The sequence below is a fragment of the Sus scrofa genome, chromosome X, assembly GCF_054392235.1.
Source record: "Sus scrofa isolate SSC_HxYL_T2T_F1_AM1 chromosome X, Sscrofa_HxYL_maternal_Yorkshire_Landrace_v2.0, whole genome shotgun sequence".
Taxonomy (NCBI): Eukaryota; Metazoa; Chordata; class Mammalia; order Artiodactyla; family Suidae; genus Sus; species Sus scrofa.
In genome coordinates, this window is record NC_139401.1 from 104,314,939 (window position 1) to 104,331,172 (window position 16,234).

The following is a 16,234-nucleotide window of genomic DNA, read 5'->3' on the forward strand; positions in this document are numbered from 1 at the left end:
AACATATACTGTATGGTTTAATTTATATGAACTTCTAGAACTGGCAAAAATAATCTGTACTGATAGAAGTAAGAAAGTGGTTGCCTGGAGTTAGGGGGTGGAGTGACTACAAAGGAGCGGGGGCTGGAATCATTCTCTCTTCATTGGTATGGTTATTACACAGGTAGCTTCACCAAAACTGACCAAACTATATTTTAAATATGTACATTTTATTATATGTAAAATATACTTCATTAAAGTAGATTTTTAAAATATCAAAGTGGAGGAGTTCCCATCGTGGCTCAGTGGTTAACAAATCCAACTAGGAACCATGAGATTGCGGGTTCAATCCCTGGCCTCACTCAGTGGGTTGAGGATCAAGTGTTGCCGTGACCTGTGGTGTAGGTTGCAGACACGGCTCCGATCCCGAGTTGCTGTGGCTCTGGCATAGGCTGGCGGCTACAGCTCCGATTGGACCCCTGGCCTGGGAACCTCCATAGGCTGCGGGAGTGGCCCAAGAAATGGCAAAAAGACAAAAAAAAAAAAAAAAATCAAAGTGGACGGTAAAGGGTACCTTTCAGTTTAGATACAGTCGTGTTTTAATCTTGAGTGAAAGATGACCCCCTCCTTTTTTTTGGCCGTGCCCATGGCATGTAGAAGTTTCTGGGCTAGGGATCAAACCTCTGCCACAGCAGCTACCCAAGCCACCACAGTAACAAGGTGGGATCCCCAACCCATTGTGCCACAAGAGAACTCGAACTCCTTCTTTTTAAATATGGACTATCCATGTCATTCTGAAGAAGTACATTCAGCTCTTTTGTAATGTTAGCATTTACTCATCCAGCACAGGATTGAGTACTGGCATTTTAATGATAACTCTTAGCCATTAAGATAGGCATTTCTTTGATAGACATTCCACTCTAAAAGCCTACTTTCCCCCCATTATTTCAACTGAGGAAAAATAAAGCAGGAAACTTATCCATTAAATCTTCACAGAGTTTTTATGTTACGGCAGCTGCCCAGCAGCCCTGTGGCTGCAGCATATCAGCTCTCTGACCCGGCGAGAAACCAAGCAAGCACTCAGGAAGTTGGAGAACTCAGGTTTATTACGCCGGCAGGCTCAGAGATGGCTCTCTGGAGTCTGAGCCCCGAAGAAGGGTTTCCCAAGGCTTTTGTGGGCTACCTCTTCCAGGTCCATGCTTGGCAGGCCGGACCAGAGTGTGGTCAGGCAAGGTAGTAGATGCAGAAACTAGTTTACAGAAGCAGATGCGTGGGGGAGGGGTGGTTGGGGCCATTGGCTGGACTTTGCTTAGTCATCATGGCTGGGGTCTCTCCTTTCTACCTTTTTATTGGGACATTTTCTCCTACATTCCCCCCTCTTAATGCTTTTCCACTTTCTTGGAGCAAGCATCAATTTTTTTAAAGGTCAGGTTGTCTGTGTGATGTGTCCAGGGGGGCATACCACGTCCTGACTAACATTTGCAACCTTATAGACTCTATTCATGTGGTTATGAAATGAGTAATTGCATTAAGAATTCAGGGCCCAAACAAGAGGGCAATGATGAGTATAGTCAGAGGCCCAGTTAAGTGTAGGAGCCATGAAGCCCAGTTCCAGATCTTATTCCAGTAGTTTGAAGACTCTGCCAATTCTCTCCTCCTCTTGGTTATTTGCTCTTTTAATCGCTGTGCCATGCCGGTGATTACTCCTGACTCGTTGGCATAAAGACAGCATTCTTCCTTAAGGAATAGACAGAGTTCCCCTTTTCTGCTGTCAGTAATTCTAGTCCCCTCCTGTTTTGTAATACCACCTCCACCAGAAGTCCAGTTGTTGTTGGGCTTTTATGGCCGCTACAGTGGCCTTCCAAGACTCCTGAAAGTAAGACAGCTCCCACTCAGCTCGCTCCATGACCGGGGAGAGCACCTGCTTTGTTGCAAGTATCTCTAATCCATCTAGGCCCTCAGTCTCAGGAAGGCATTCTCAGACAAGTTCTAATGTTTTGGGCAAAGGACAGGGGACCTCATACCCAATCCTCCCCATACCCTGAACTAAGCCGGGGGTGACAGGCTTGTCTCCCTGACTCAGATCCTGGGCCTCCATGAACTGACAAAATGAGCAGTCCCATGGCTGATTTAGAATCTGGGCTGGGAGTTCCTGGAGGCCCAGGGGCAAGGTCAAGTTAGATTATCTCCTCTGAGGAATTTATGGCCCAAATGGCGGGAGCACAGGGGTCTCTGGTTCATGGGCTTCTGGGTTAGGTCCCACCCCGTGTGGCCACCCTGTGCCGGTGTCACAGACAAAACAAGGGAGGGTACCCCCTTCTCAGAAGGTGGCCATTCAGATGTCCGCCTGACCGCACCCCTCTCAGGAGTTTAGGTGCCTCTTAGCAATTGGCTGGTTTGTGTAAGCCCCGAGCTTGGATTGGACTCACAGGGAGGGAAGAGAACCCTCAGAGTCCGCTTCAGCCATAAGCCGTGTGAGGTCACCACGGAACTGCAGGTTAGGACCCACTTGGACTCCGTAGCCGCTAAGACCGTGGAGCCACAAACTCGAACCTCAAGTGCAAGTGAATCAGGCCGCTCATTCACTCTCACACACACTCAGAGCTTATCACAATGCCTCCCACTCCCTGGGAGTCCCTTTCTAGGAGCTCGATCGAGCACAACTTTCAATCGGCTACTATGCCCGACAGTCGCTCTACCCAAGCAAGACGTTCTTCCCCTTCTGATCTGGAGCACTAGGACTACTGCTCCAGTGAGGCACAGCTTCCAACCGGGAGAGTCTCCCTAAGGGGGTGATCAGTCCCCTCTTCTGCCCACTGGGGCAGGACCTGACTGGGGTTGGCCCCGGGTCCTTACCTTGTCCGAATGCCCTTCCTTCCTGGTGAGTTGGTCCGTCTCTCCACTGAGTCCGGTCGGGGTTCGGTCACCCAGGAGTCAGGAATACCGCTGATGAAGGAGGACCCGGAATACTGTCGGGTGGCACGCTGCCTCTTTCGGTTCAAGACTCCCCGGCTTCCGGGCGGCCTTGCCTCCGTTCCGGTGGCTCTAGGGGCCAGAACGGTTGGAATCTCGCTGGGGCCTCCAGAAATGTTACAGCAGCTGCCCAGCAGCCCTGCGCCACAGCATATCAGCTCTGGCGACAGCCCTGTGGCTGTAGTGTACCAGCTCTAGTGACAGCCCTGTGGCTCTAGCATACCAGCTCCAGCAGCCCTGTGGCTGCAGCATATCAGCTCTCTGACCCGGCGAGAAACCAAGCGAGCACTCGGGAAGTTGGAGAACTCAGGTTTATTATGCCGGCAGGCTCAGAGATGGCTCTCTGGAGTCTGAGCCCCGAAGAAGGGTTTCCCAAGGCTTTTGTGGGCTACCTCTTCCAGGTCCATGCTTGGCAGGCCGGACCAGAGTGCGGTCAGGCAAGGTAGTAGATGCAGAAACTAGTTTACAGAAGCAGATGCGTGGGGAAGGGGTGGTTGGGGCCATTGGCTGGACTTTGCTTAGTCATCATGACCGGGGTCTCTCTACCTTTTTATTGGGACATTTTCTCCTACACTTATGTGACTTTTAAAGTACAATTTTGAATTGAAATTACTGTTTTATAATATCCTTTTTCAGGATAGGCTGAAAGCCAAACATATTTTTGTAGGAAAAATAGGATAAAATCTGTCTTGAACAATCACAAAATTACCCTTAATGTTACTAGTCAATTATAAATAGCCTCAGAGGTAATAAGATTGCACGTGTGAAATTCAGAAATATCCTATGTGCTATTTTTGTAGGAGGGAATTGCACAGTGTTTGCATTGATAGATAGAGTGAGGTTGTGCTCAGGAGCAGCTTTCTTTTCTATCTAGAGTCACTAGCCTGCAAAGGAGAAAACTCTATCAAAATCATGGGGGAATTAAAACACATAACTATTTAAAAAGATGGATATATACATGAAATGAGAGAACATTGATAATAAAGTATATCTCAGGTTTATGTATAAATAGCTGAGAAAAAGACTGGGAAAGGAGAGTAAATGATAGAAGCAAAACATTAGAGAATGTCGTGGTCATGGGGGAGGGGCAAAAAAGTAGGGTTAAAGAAAGAGACAGATATTGAGAAAAAAATTAATTTTCCTAGGGTATTCCAGACTTTTTCAACATTAATTAAAATTTTAGAAATGTACACTAAAATGTTGGAAATATAAGAAAATATATTTCCAGGTGATATGTCTTGAAGAAATTGTTTTAACTATCATATTAGTTGGTTTTTTATGAAGAAGCAGAAATGCTTCATTATCTCAAATCCTTCCCCAAGGGGTGGGAGCAGGAACCTGAAATAAATCCTTTATAAGTAGATAGCATAACCACAATCATAGCTCACTTGTTTCAGATGTAATACTCACAGTCAGCCACTAGGAGGCTGTAATTCCATTGGCAGTAGTCCTCTGACCACGAACTTTAAAGTCCCTGCAAGGGTAACTTGTGCGAGTAGGTAAAATTAAGTGGGAGCTACACCAGGTAGAACAGGTAGAATATATTAAAAGGTTTGGTACTTTACTGCATTACGATGTATAATTCTTATTGTATGGACCAATAACTTGGCCACCAATTTCATCACCAAGCACGACGTCTCATCATTGTTCAAAGATTCCTATTAATTATGCACCTCTGTTTCTTGAAACATACTAGATAGAACCAGTTTAGCAACCCTTTTCATGAAAACAAAATGTTTTTATATACTATAAGTCCCCTACTATTTCATTAAAATAGAGGTTTAATGTGATGTGTTCTCACATAGTTATTTCAATAAAACATTGCATTATTTGGAGCTGTAAAAGAGATAAGAAAATGCTGGGTCAACTTTTTTTTTTAAATAGCATTAAATGTGTTTTCTGAAATTTAGATTAAAATAGCAAAGCTTTTATCCTTGTTTTTCACTAATTTGAATTCAGAAGTTTTTTTGTTTGTTTGTTTGTTTTTAATGGCTGCACCTGCGGCCTATGGAAGTCCCCAGGCCAAAAACTGAATCCAAGCTGCAGCTGCAACGTATACCAAATCTGCGGCAATGTTGAATCCTTTAACCCACTGCACCAGGCAGGGAATCAAACCCATGGCTTCTTGGGGACCCGAGCCAGTGCAGACAGGTTCTTAACCCACTGTGCCATAGCAGGAACTCTCAGAACTATTTTTTATTTACTGTCATAAGAATTGGAAAATATAACAATATGTGGTTATATTCCATTCTACCTTGGATGATTAAAGGGGTATTTACATTAAATTAAATTGTGGCTTTAAAATTTCTCACATTAATATTGTATTATGCTTCAAACATGCTAACATATTGATAACTTTATCAGTGAAAAACATTTTAATATCTTCAAATAATATAATTAACATTTCCTATGTATTTCCCATTACATTAGAAATGGTATTTACATCACACCATCTTATTTACGTGGCTGAATTGAAGAATTAGCTTTGTAGGGGAGGAAAAAATTTTCCTCTACCCTTTTGGGTTTAATAACTGAGGCCTGGAAATTAAGACAAATGAGAAATTAAAAGGACTAAAAGATTTATTTCATATGCATATAGGAGTAAAAAAGAAAGCAATTGGCTTGTTTAATGGTTCAAGTTAAAGGCATATATTCTTAATTTAGAAGAGAAAAGGGAAGGGTAAGGAATGGCTTCTATGGGGAAAACAAACAGTCTTCATTAGGAAAGAAAAATGGGTTTTTGGAAGAACCGACAGAAGATAAGATTGTGGTAATGTCTGTCTATACAGATTTGAGTGGTCTTTCCATCTTCAGAGCCATAAAACTCCCCTGGAGAGAGGATTTATGGTAGCCAGAAGTTGCTACTTTTAGTCAGATAAAAGAAATTCCAAGTGATTTTTTTTTCTGCATCTGTTGAATCTCAAAATGTTTTCAACGTCAAATAATCTTTACACCAACTCTGGGGTTCTGAGTGGATTCCCACAGCTTTATATAGTTTAAGAAAAATCATTGTATTTAAGATGTTTTGCATATTTTATGTGCTTTGGGAAATTTTTTATGCTTAAAACATGTTAAATATTAATGTTGTTACTTCAAATTTATTTGTCCTACTGCAAAAGTGTAGCTAGCTAATATATGATTTAAATTTGTTTCCACATCCCAAAATACATACTGTCAATTGATACTTCTAAAATAATTGATATTGAAACGGTGATCTTTTCAAATGTTATTTCCTTTTCCAGATCCTAGTATCATTTTAATATCGGTGGGTAAAATAGCATTTAACTACTCCTGGTCTGTAGTAATTTGATGTGAAATTATATTTTAACTCAATATTTGACTTAGAATTTTGCTGATCTATAATACTTGACTCATATTTCATTTCTTCTTTAACTGAAGGACTAACACTGATATATATATATATACCTGCTATACTAATGTTTTTTAATTATTTTATATAAATGTGACTATATTCTGGCACTAATGAATATCAGCCTCATTACTTTTCAGTTATGCTTTATAAATGAATGGTATAAATAGTTACCTTATTACAGAGTTCTTATTGCATTTTTCTAAATGTTTCCTTTCAGGGTTATCAGCCAATATCCATGAGCATCTGTAGGCCAAGAATCCCCATCCTTCAAAAATAATTGTAAGTATACCCATAAACATGCAGCTTGTATTTTGCAATAATGATTAACTATTATATTTAGGTGATTCCTATTATTTGGCTAATTTAGTCCTACCCCTGAACTAGTAAAACATTTGACGTTATTGACTTACCATGTAAAGAAGAATACCATTTAACTTGTAAATGACATTTTAATGCAACCTAAAAAAAGTCTATTTTATTATCAAATAATGTGTTGAACAGACACCCTTGTCAAAGTGTTAATCATCATCTGACTTTATATTAAATAAATATAAAATAGATAGCATAAGAACAATTAGGTTAGTGAAGACAAAATATGAATGTTCTATTTTCTCCCTAAGAAAACAAACTTATATCCAAGACTGGGACATAGGATATCCAGTTATTATTTTCTTATTATAAATTTCAGAAAACAAAGCTTTTGCAAATATTCTTAATATTCTTAATGGATCAAACTGAAAATCTCAGGAGGAATAAGAGGGAAGACTGTGAACTTTGTTTCTCAAAAGCAAGTATCAAGTTACAAGTGCTGAAAAACACTGCTCTAGAGAATAGACTACTCTGCATTCTATAAGCTTCCTGAACACGATTATTTGACTGGGTAAATATATTACAAGTTAGGTAAGGAGGTCAACATTTGAACCCTTGTTGTAAGCTCCAAAGTGCACAGGTGATTCTCAATTAAATTTGATTGTTCTCAGAGTCATATACATATATTGAATACCACTAAATGTTTTTAGAATAATTTGGGGGGAAGAATCAATAAGATCATAGATGTTAACTCATTTTGACAGTAAAATTTTAACAAAATCATTTTAAAATTAATATATAGTCATTATATAAACAAAATTAAGTAACACAAAAATTAAGTGGAAAGTGGAACTCTATGAAAATTGGAGAGAAGTTAGGGATGGAATAGGGTCGGGAATGTCTGTTGTATACATTATTGATAATCAAAAAATAGAAGAGGAGAATGGTGATTTTACATCAACACAGTTGCATCAAGGAGTTCCCAGTCGTGGTGCAGTGGTTAACGAATCCGACTAGGAACCATGAGGTTGCCGGTTCGATCCCTGGCCTTGCTCAGTGGGTTAAGGATCTGGCCTTGCCCTGAGCTGTGGTGTTGGTCACAGACGTGGCTCGGATCCCAAGTTGCTGTGGCTGTGGTGTAGGCCGGCAGCTACAGCTCCAATTCGACCCCTAGCCTAGGAACCTCCATATGCCGATGGTGCGGCCCTAGAAAAAGACACACACACACACACACACACACACACACACACACACACACACACACACACACACACACACACGACAGTTGCATCAAAATGACTGCATTAAAATGTACCAGTAATCAGAATGACAACAATCAAATTGTCTTGTTTTGTTATTTAATGACTCACCACTTAAGGTGATAACAAAGATTTCACTTCCTTTGTTTAATATATATTGAAAAAATATTGAAAGTCAGCTTTCCATAAAGGAAAAATTGAAATTTGAAAAGTGTAAAATTAAAAATTTTAAAGAGCCCCAGCAGCTGTCCTGAGAGTGCACAGGAAGTCACTCATTATAAGTTTGTGAAGATCTGAGTTTGCCTGCAGATGTTTTCACTGTGTTGGTGAAATAGGTTACCTTGCACATGCAGGTAAGTTTACACTCTCAAGCTTCAAATTGTGCCTGCACAAAACCGTCTCACCTCAATCAATGGCCTTGTAAGCCTTGCCTTACAACCAAGTAAAAACCAAGATAATAAAGACCAAGGTCAGACTTGGTAGAATGCGACATAAGCCAATTTTATTTTTAGTATCATTTTTAGTAGAAGCACATTTTAATTGAAAATGTGGCTCCAACCATTGAATTTCTTGATGAGCTGAAAGAGAAAATATGCCCTAAGTCTCATCACATGGGTGCATAAAATTGTTACCTACTTCAGCTTCTCCTAGGGTAACCTAAAAAATATATGTACAATATACTTAATATAAGAGGTTAGAGACTGATTATTTATGGTAAATAATTTTGTTAATATTGTTAAACATGTTAATTCACATTGTATAGAGAAGAGTACCAACAGTTATAATGTTTGATGTATATGTATAAATTCACAACCTGATACTCTCCAAGTGTTTAAAATGTTAGGTACCTGGTGATTTCTGTAGCTATTTTAAGCTATATAAGGTTCAATTGATCTGACAGCATAAGTCAGTTGACCTGATTTGTCTCCAGCTATCATTCGCATTTAGCGATACTTTGCCTAAAGCCCTGTCTATGCTACCTTTGCTACTGTGAAATATATGTATCATAGTCAAGGTAGTAATTTAGATGATGTATTCAGTGTCTTCTGTGAAAAATGATCATCTGGACAACTGTACTCCTCCAGGAAGTATCAAAGGTAAAAATTTTTTTTTTCTGTAGAACCATATCAGCATTTAAAGTTTCTTCACAGAAAGGCTAATATAATAAAGAAAAAGTGTACATTCATTGGCTCTACACTGTCATGATAGGATTTATACTTGTTGTTCGCTTGACACCTGCATTAGCAATTTAAGAATTTTATCTTTTATTTATGCATTGCTACAAATAAATACAAATTCACTTAGAATTTTTTCAATGAGTTCTCTGACGTATTTATCATTATAGAGTTTGTTTCTCTAGATAATTAAATTACTTTTTTAAAACCTAAATAGACTATAACAAAAATTGAGCATTAACTACATTGATAGATAATTCCATTATTTTACTTTGCAGTGTATTGTAGTTATTTGTTTTATTCATAAATAGTTTAATTTCTTGGATTTGATGAAATAAGTATATTTTATCACTATTCAACTCTTCATTTGCTTCAAGTAAATAATACATAATCAGAACTCATGAAAAGTGTACAGAATTGTGTTAAGTAACAGAATATGGTGGATATCATGATCAAAGAGTTTATGATGTAAACAATGTTGATTTTTTTATTTCACTCAAAATATTTATTAGAATTTAGTACATGTTCTAATTTAAGCATATATTTTTAAATAAAATACAGATATTTTAGTGGAGTGGAAGTTTTTACATGTAAGAAATTAATATTTGTGTATCGTCATATTTGTATTGCATTTTACTCTTATTTAAAAACATTTTACCTCCACCAAAATTAAACATGTGATCCAGACAAGTAATACATTGTATATGTGAGCTTGCTAACAATTGTTTTCTGAAATATTCCCTTTGTAAATCTAGGTAGTTGTTCATTTAGCTTTCTAAAAATTAAATATCTTTATTTGGGAGTTTCTGCTGTGGCACAGTGGGTTAAGGATCTGAAAGGATCTGGTGTTGCCACAGCCATGGCAAAGGTCACAGCTGCAGCTCAGGTTTGATCCCTGGCCCAGGAACTTCCATATTCTGCATGTGCAGCCAAAAAAAAAAAAAATCTTTATTCGTATTTTTGAGGTACTAATGAACTAATGCTAAACTGAGAAAAAGATAATAACATATGAAAATCAAGTATTTGTGGTATGTTCATTAAAATCTGTATATAATTAATTGCTATTCCATTGAGTTTTCTCATTGACTTCTTAGGGTTTTAATTATGTGAAAACATACTCTCAATGTGTTGCAAGTTTCTTATCATTGCTAATGGCACTGTCACTTAGAGAGTTGGATTAGCAAGAAACTGTCAGTCATCCTTGAGCCTCTTCCCATTCCTTATGTCCCCTAACCAAATTCATCACTAACTCCTGTCAGCTTTAGCTCCCAAGTGTCTTCATTTCTACCATCATTATACCAGTTTGGCTTTCCATCATCTTTTGCCTGAGTACTAGGATATCCTTCTAACTAATCTGCACCCAAGTACACATTTACATTCCCAAATTCATTCTCCCAACATTTTTTTCTCTTAGAATAAATACCCATATTTTTTCATTTTTGTTTTTATTTTATTTTGTCTTTTTGTCCTTTTTAGGGCCGCTCCCGCGGCATATGGAGGTTCCCAGGCTAGGGGTCGAGTCGGAGCTGTCGCCACCGGCCTACGCCAGAGCCACAGCAACGCGGGATCCGAGCCGCGTCTGCGACCTACACCACAGCTCAGGGCAATGCCGGATCCCTAACCCACTGAGCCAGGCCAGGGATGGAACCCAGGTCCTCATGGATACTAGTGAGCCACGATGGGAACTCTCTCAGCACCCTTTTAAACACATGAAAATTATTGAGGACCCAATCTAACTTCCTTTCTTTCTTTTTTTTTTTTTTTTCTTTTTAGATCCACACCCGAGACATATGGAAGTTCCCAGGCTAGGGTTTGAATCGGAGCTGCAGCTGCTGGCCTACACTACAGCGACAACAATGCTGGATCCAAGCCGCATCTGCAACCTACACCATAGCTCACAGCAATGCCGGATCCTTAACCCACTGAGCAAGGCCAGGGACCGAACCCACACCCTCATGGTTCCTAGTCAGATTTATTAACCACTGAGCCACGATGGGAACTCCCAATACCCATATTTTTATCATGGTTTATAAGAGACCACCTGATCTGGCCCCTGTCAACCTCTTTGGTATCATATTTTATCCTTTCCCCTCATGAATGCCCATCTCTCCTATCACATCACCATTTACATTTACCTTCTATTAAGCCTTCAAAACATAACCTAAAATATGTTTCTTCTGGGAACAGGGAAGCCTTCCTACTCACACTACCTCCTAAGAAGCTTCCTCTGTTATATATTCTCAGAGATTACCCTGTAACTTTCTATCATAGCACTTATCACAGTCCATAATTATATATTTATGTTTGTGATTAGTCGAGAATTACTATGTCTTCCACTAGATGTGAACTCCATGAGATCAGGGACTGTATTTGTATTGGCTCATTATTATACTCTTAGCATCTAACACAGTGCCCAGTATATGATTCAGTTAACTATTCATTGACTGAGTAACTGAACGAAGAAATAAGTATTATCTATTAGAAAGTCATTTGTGTAACTTTTTGAGATGGTTAATCTGTGGTTGCTCAATTGCAGAGGACTTTTTCTACTCCCCCCTCCCAGTGGTAGTTATAGATATTACAGCCAGGTGAAAAATTAGACCCCTTGTTTACTAAGGTTTTAACATAGGGTTGCAGATGTGAGCTATCAATTAACTTTGATAGCAGTAAAAGTATTGCTATGACTTTTTCTTTTTTTTTTTCTTTTTTTTTTTTTTTTTTTGCTTTTTAGGGCCACACTCGAGGCATATGGAGGTTCCCAGGCTAAGGGTCTAATTGGAGCTACAGCTGCCAGCCTACACCACAGCCACAGCAATGCCAGATCAGAGCCGCGTCTGAAGCCTACACCAGAGCTCATAGCAACGCCAGATCCTTAACCCACTGAGCGAGGCCAGGGATCGAACCTGCGTCCTCATGGTTGCTAGTGGGATTCGTTTCCGCTGCACCATGATGGGAACTCCTAAAAGTATTGCTATGACTTTAAATGTAACATTAGCCATACAAGCAACTGACATTTATAAATGCCTGATACCACGTATGAATATGAATTGTTGAACAGCCCAGCAGGGATATTGAATAGGTCTCTCTTGCCCTGTTTCATGCACCAAGAGCTTCATAATACAGATAATCAAACCATATCACTGCTAAGCATTATCTAAATAAGCAAATTCAAACTTGTGGCAAATGAAGTATAGTAGAACCAGTAAAGTATTAAGAATTATTGCTAATGTGGTTTACATTTCACACTAAAACAAAGAATATATATATATATTCAATGTACATTAAATTTAATTATGAATGATTATTGCTCTATATGACTGTATGGAATATACATATTGAATATATATGAATATAATTGAAATGTGATGTTACCATATGAATACATTGCTAAGTATTCTAATTCTTAGTTCATATTTCCTCCTGGCTAACTAAGCTTTCTTATTTCTGCTTTAGCCTCATACTGTACTTTATTTTTATTCCACTGAAATGCCCTTTGTTATCTTGCAGTGTCCCAAATTTGTCCTAAATTACATGCATCTGCCATAACTCATACATTTTAATATCCTACTCATGTTTTTCCATTTTTCATCTGTTAAAATATTGACAAACAATTTTAAGATAGCACAGTGGGTACCAGAGCAATGTTTCACAAAACTTACTGTGGAAAGAATCATCTGGGGGATCCTGTTAAACTGCAGATTCTGATTTGGTAGGTCTGGGAAGAAGCCAGGAGTCTGCATTTCTAACAAGCTCCCAGGTGATGTCGATGCTGCTGGTCCTCAGACTACATTTGCAGTCTTTACAGAGCAGGAGTCAACACACTTTTTCTGTAAAGGGTCAGATAGTAAATATTTTTGAAGTTGTGGACCATATGGTCTCTGGCAACTTCTCAGCTTTGCTGTTGTGGTATGAAGTCAGCCATAGACAACACGAACATAAATGGATATGGGTGTGGCTGGGTTCCAAGAAAACTTAATGAACACTGAAATTTGAATTTCATATAATTTTCACTTAGTTTGATAAATTATTCATCTTCGTAATTTTTCCCCAACCGTATAAAAATGTAAATGCCATTCTCAGTTCACAGGCTGTACAAAAATAGTCGGCAGGCTGCCCACCACTCTACTGGGCCATAAAAGACAAAAGGACAACGTTGCCAGAGGCTGGAAGTGTGTGGTAGGATAGGTTTAGAAAAGATGACGGTGGAGCTAGGCCTTGGAGAAGTAAGGCTTTCCTGGATAGAGAGGGGGGAAGTAGTGAAAGACGGAGATATAGGCTGTTTTCTAAACTGAAAGCATAGGAGTGTAACATGAGAACAAGCCCACTTGGGTTGAAAAGTCTCAAAGGAAATGGGGATTCCTTATATGCATATTTAAATAATTTCAAAGTGAGTAGTGGTGTCAGGTAGCAGAATGAGAAGTGGGAGGATGCTATTAAATTGCAGGATTTTGGAATTTTAAGAGAACACTGGTCCCCTGGGAAGGAGAAAGAGAATGAAATCAGGAAGGAAAAAAAAATACAGTTTGAAAGGTCAAGACTCTCTGCAAGTGACTGCAGACTGTTCTCATATGAAAGCTTTGCGGAAGCATTGATATAAATGATCAGGGTTTGTGCATTCATTGATGAATAGTGAAATGAGTATCACAAAGTCAGGCAAAACAAGGCAGTCAAGCCATGTGTCCGTTGTTATGAAGCACACAGAAGACTAAAAAGGGAAGCTAAGAACTAAGGATTGAAGATTAAAAAGATTTTCTCCACAAATGTCTCAGCATCTGACAGACTTTGTTGCTACAGAGGAGGCGTACACAATGAGGGGTCCAAAGATCATATAGATTTTATAGAAGATGTTTCTATTATTTCTATGGAAGTGGCAGTGGGATGAGATGAAATATTAAAAAAAAAAAAAAAACTCCAGAGTTGGGAATTATGAAATATGGACTACCAAGTATAAAATTAACTCAATCCCAATACTTTTGGGGGATTCTTCCTCTTCTTCTAAATCTCTTTCCATTTCACATCTCATCCCTCCCGAAAGGATTTGTCCAGTTATTTTGGAGTTACGTTTCACTAGAATCCTGGAAGTGAATTAAGATTTATCATGAACTTATTATTATATACAAGAGACTTCAGGAATTTTTTAAATTCTCCCAACAATGTAATAAATGAGGAATATTTACTACCACTTATTTACCCAGATTGCCCCCAGAATAGGGAGTGCATCTACTACTAGCTCTGGCTTACTCATAACCCAGGGGTACAAAAAAAAATGGAAGGCAGAGCACAGGGCCAGTTTTCACTTTTCCACACTAGAGGGAAAGCTCAAATTTTGATCAGAAAATTTTATTTTATTTTATTTTATTTTATTATTTTTTGTCTTTTTCTAGGGCCGCACCCACAGCACATGGATATTCCCAGGTTAGGGGTCTAATTGGAGCTGTAGCCACCAGCCTACACCACAGCCACAGCAACATGGGATCCGAGCCGCGTCTGCAACCTACACCACAGCTCACGGCAATGTCAGATCCTTAACCCACTGAGCAAGGCCAGGAATCAAACCCTCAACCTCATGGTTCCTAGTCGGATTTGTTAACCACTAAGCCACGATGGGAGCTCCAGAAAATTTTAGGTAATTTAAAAATATTGACTAACCATGAAAGGAAAGACAACATGTTTTTATTAATTGAAGTTACAGAATAACAAACGTAAACATAGGGAATTATAAGTTTCTTTGTAATATCCAAAGGACCTGTAAATAGGGTTCCCATCAAGTGAGAAGAAATGTTATACAGTTATAAATTATCATTTATTGAACGTCTACTCAATAGCAAGCAATATGCTGAAAAATATGCAAATTATTCCATTTAATTTTCACAACAGTCCGATGAAAGTGGTTATTATTATACATGCCTAATATATGAGGCCTTGAGGGCTTAAGTGAGTTTTCTAAAGTCTCCAGGGTCCTATGAACTTGCCTAAGAAAAACTACCATTATATCAATCCAGTAATAAGTACCTAGCACATACCAGATGTTAGACAGGAGGTAGCTATTGTTGTTTTTCTTGCTATTATTGCTATTAGTATCATTGTCATTTACTTCCTCAAAACCGTATCTACCGCAACAGTAACATGGAAAGAAGTCAGTATGATATAAATTTGTCAGGTGAATTATATGAAACTATCCACTTAAAATTTCTTAGCATGTGGAAGCTACTTAGCGAATCTCAAAACTGTGTAAACTCTTCTCTACTTTTTATTTTTAAATGAGGCTAAACAAGGCAATAGATATTGATACTTCTAATTACTTAGTGGTGTGCCCCTGGATATAAACTTGACAGTTTGTCCTCAGAAAATAATTTTTGGGAGTTCCCGTCATGGCGCAGTGGTTAACAAATCCGACTAGGAACCATGAGGTTGCGGGTTCGATCCCTGCCCTTGCTCAGTGGGTTAACGATCCAGCGTTGCCGTGAGCTGTGGTATAGGTCGCAGACGCGGCTCGGATCCCACGTTGCTGTGGCTCTGGCGTAGGCTGGTGGCTGCAGCTCCGATTTGACCCCTAGCCTGGGAACCTCCATATGCCGCAGGAGTGGCCCAAGAAATAGCAAAAAAAAGACAAAAAAAAAAAAAAGAAAAGAAAAGAAAATAATGTTTGACCAGAAAATGACTTTGGTTTAAGTGCTTGAAATCAGGACATTAGGAGAGCTTATGGCTGAAATATTCAGCACATACTTCAAAGTTTCTGAGCTTTTTTTTCTGCTCCATCTACTACTTCCTATAGTTTGAATCTCTAAGGACTTGTACAGATATGTCCTAAGTATTTTGTGCATTTAACAAAATAGTATTATTTCTAGTGCTACTAAAATATTATAATCCATTCATTTGTGCCCCAGTTTAAACATTACCTTTTTAATGGTTAAAGCAACATTTATCAATAATATGGAAGTGCTCAATAAATGTGTTCAATAAATGTTGGATGAAAGTGTGCACAAATGACTCATGTCCATTATTATTTATTATTTTGATATCTTTAGATTTCTGCAAAGAAAGCTTCCTTTAAATTGGTTATATACTTATCTCTGCAAATTCATTTTAACAAAACACATCATGTTCCCCTGGATATAAAAGCATAAATGAATTAGTCTTTATTACACTTTATTTTTCAAAATGAT

General features: G+C 38.7%; 1 protein-coding gene across 3 annotated transcripts in view; it reads left to right on the plus strand.

Annotated features, from left to right (window-relative positions):
* The window catches only part of HTR2C (5-hydroxytryptamine receptor 2C), a 254,308-nt gene that overhangs the window by 21,488 nt on the left and 216,586 nt on the right, over positions 1-16,234 (plus strand). For 2 of the 3 annotated variants that reach the window (XM_085006240.1, NM_001434940.1), the window contains 1 exon segment: positions 6,543-6,604. The gene's annotated coding sequence lies outside the window, so the exon portion shown is untranslated. 3 annotated transcript variants of the gene reach the window in all.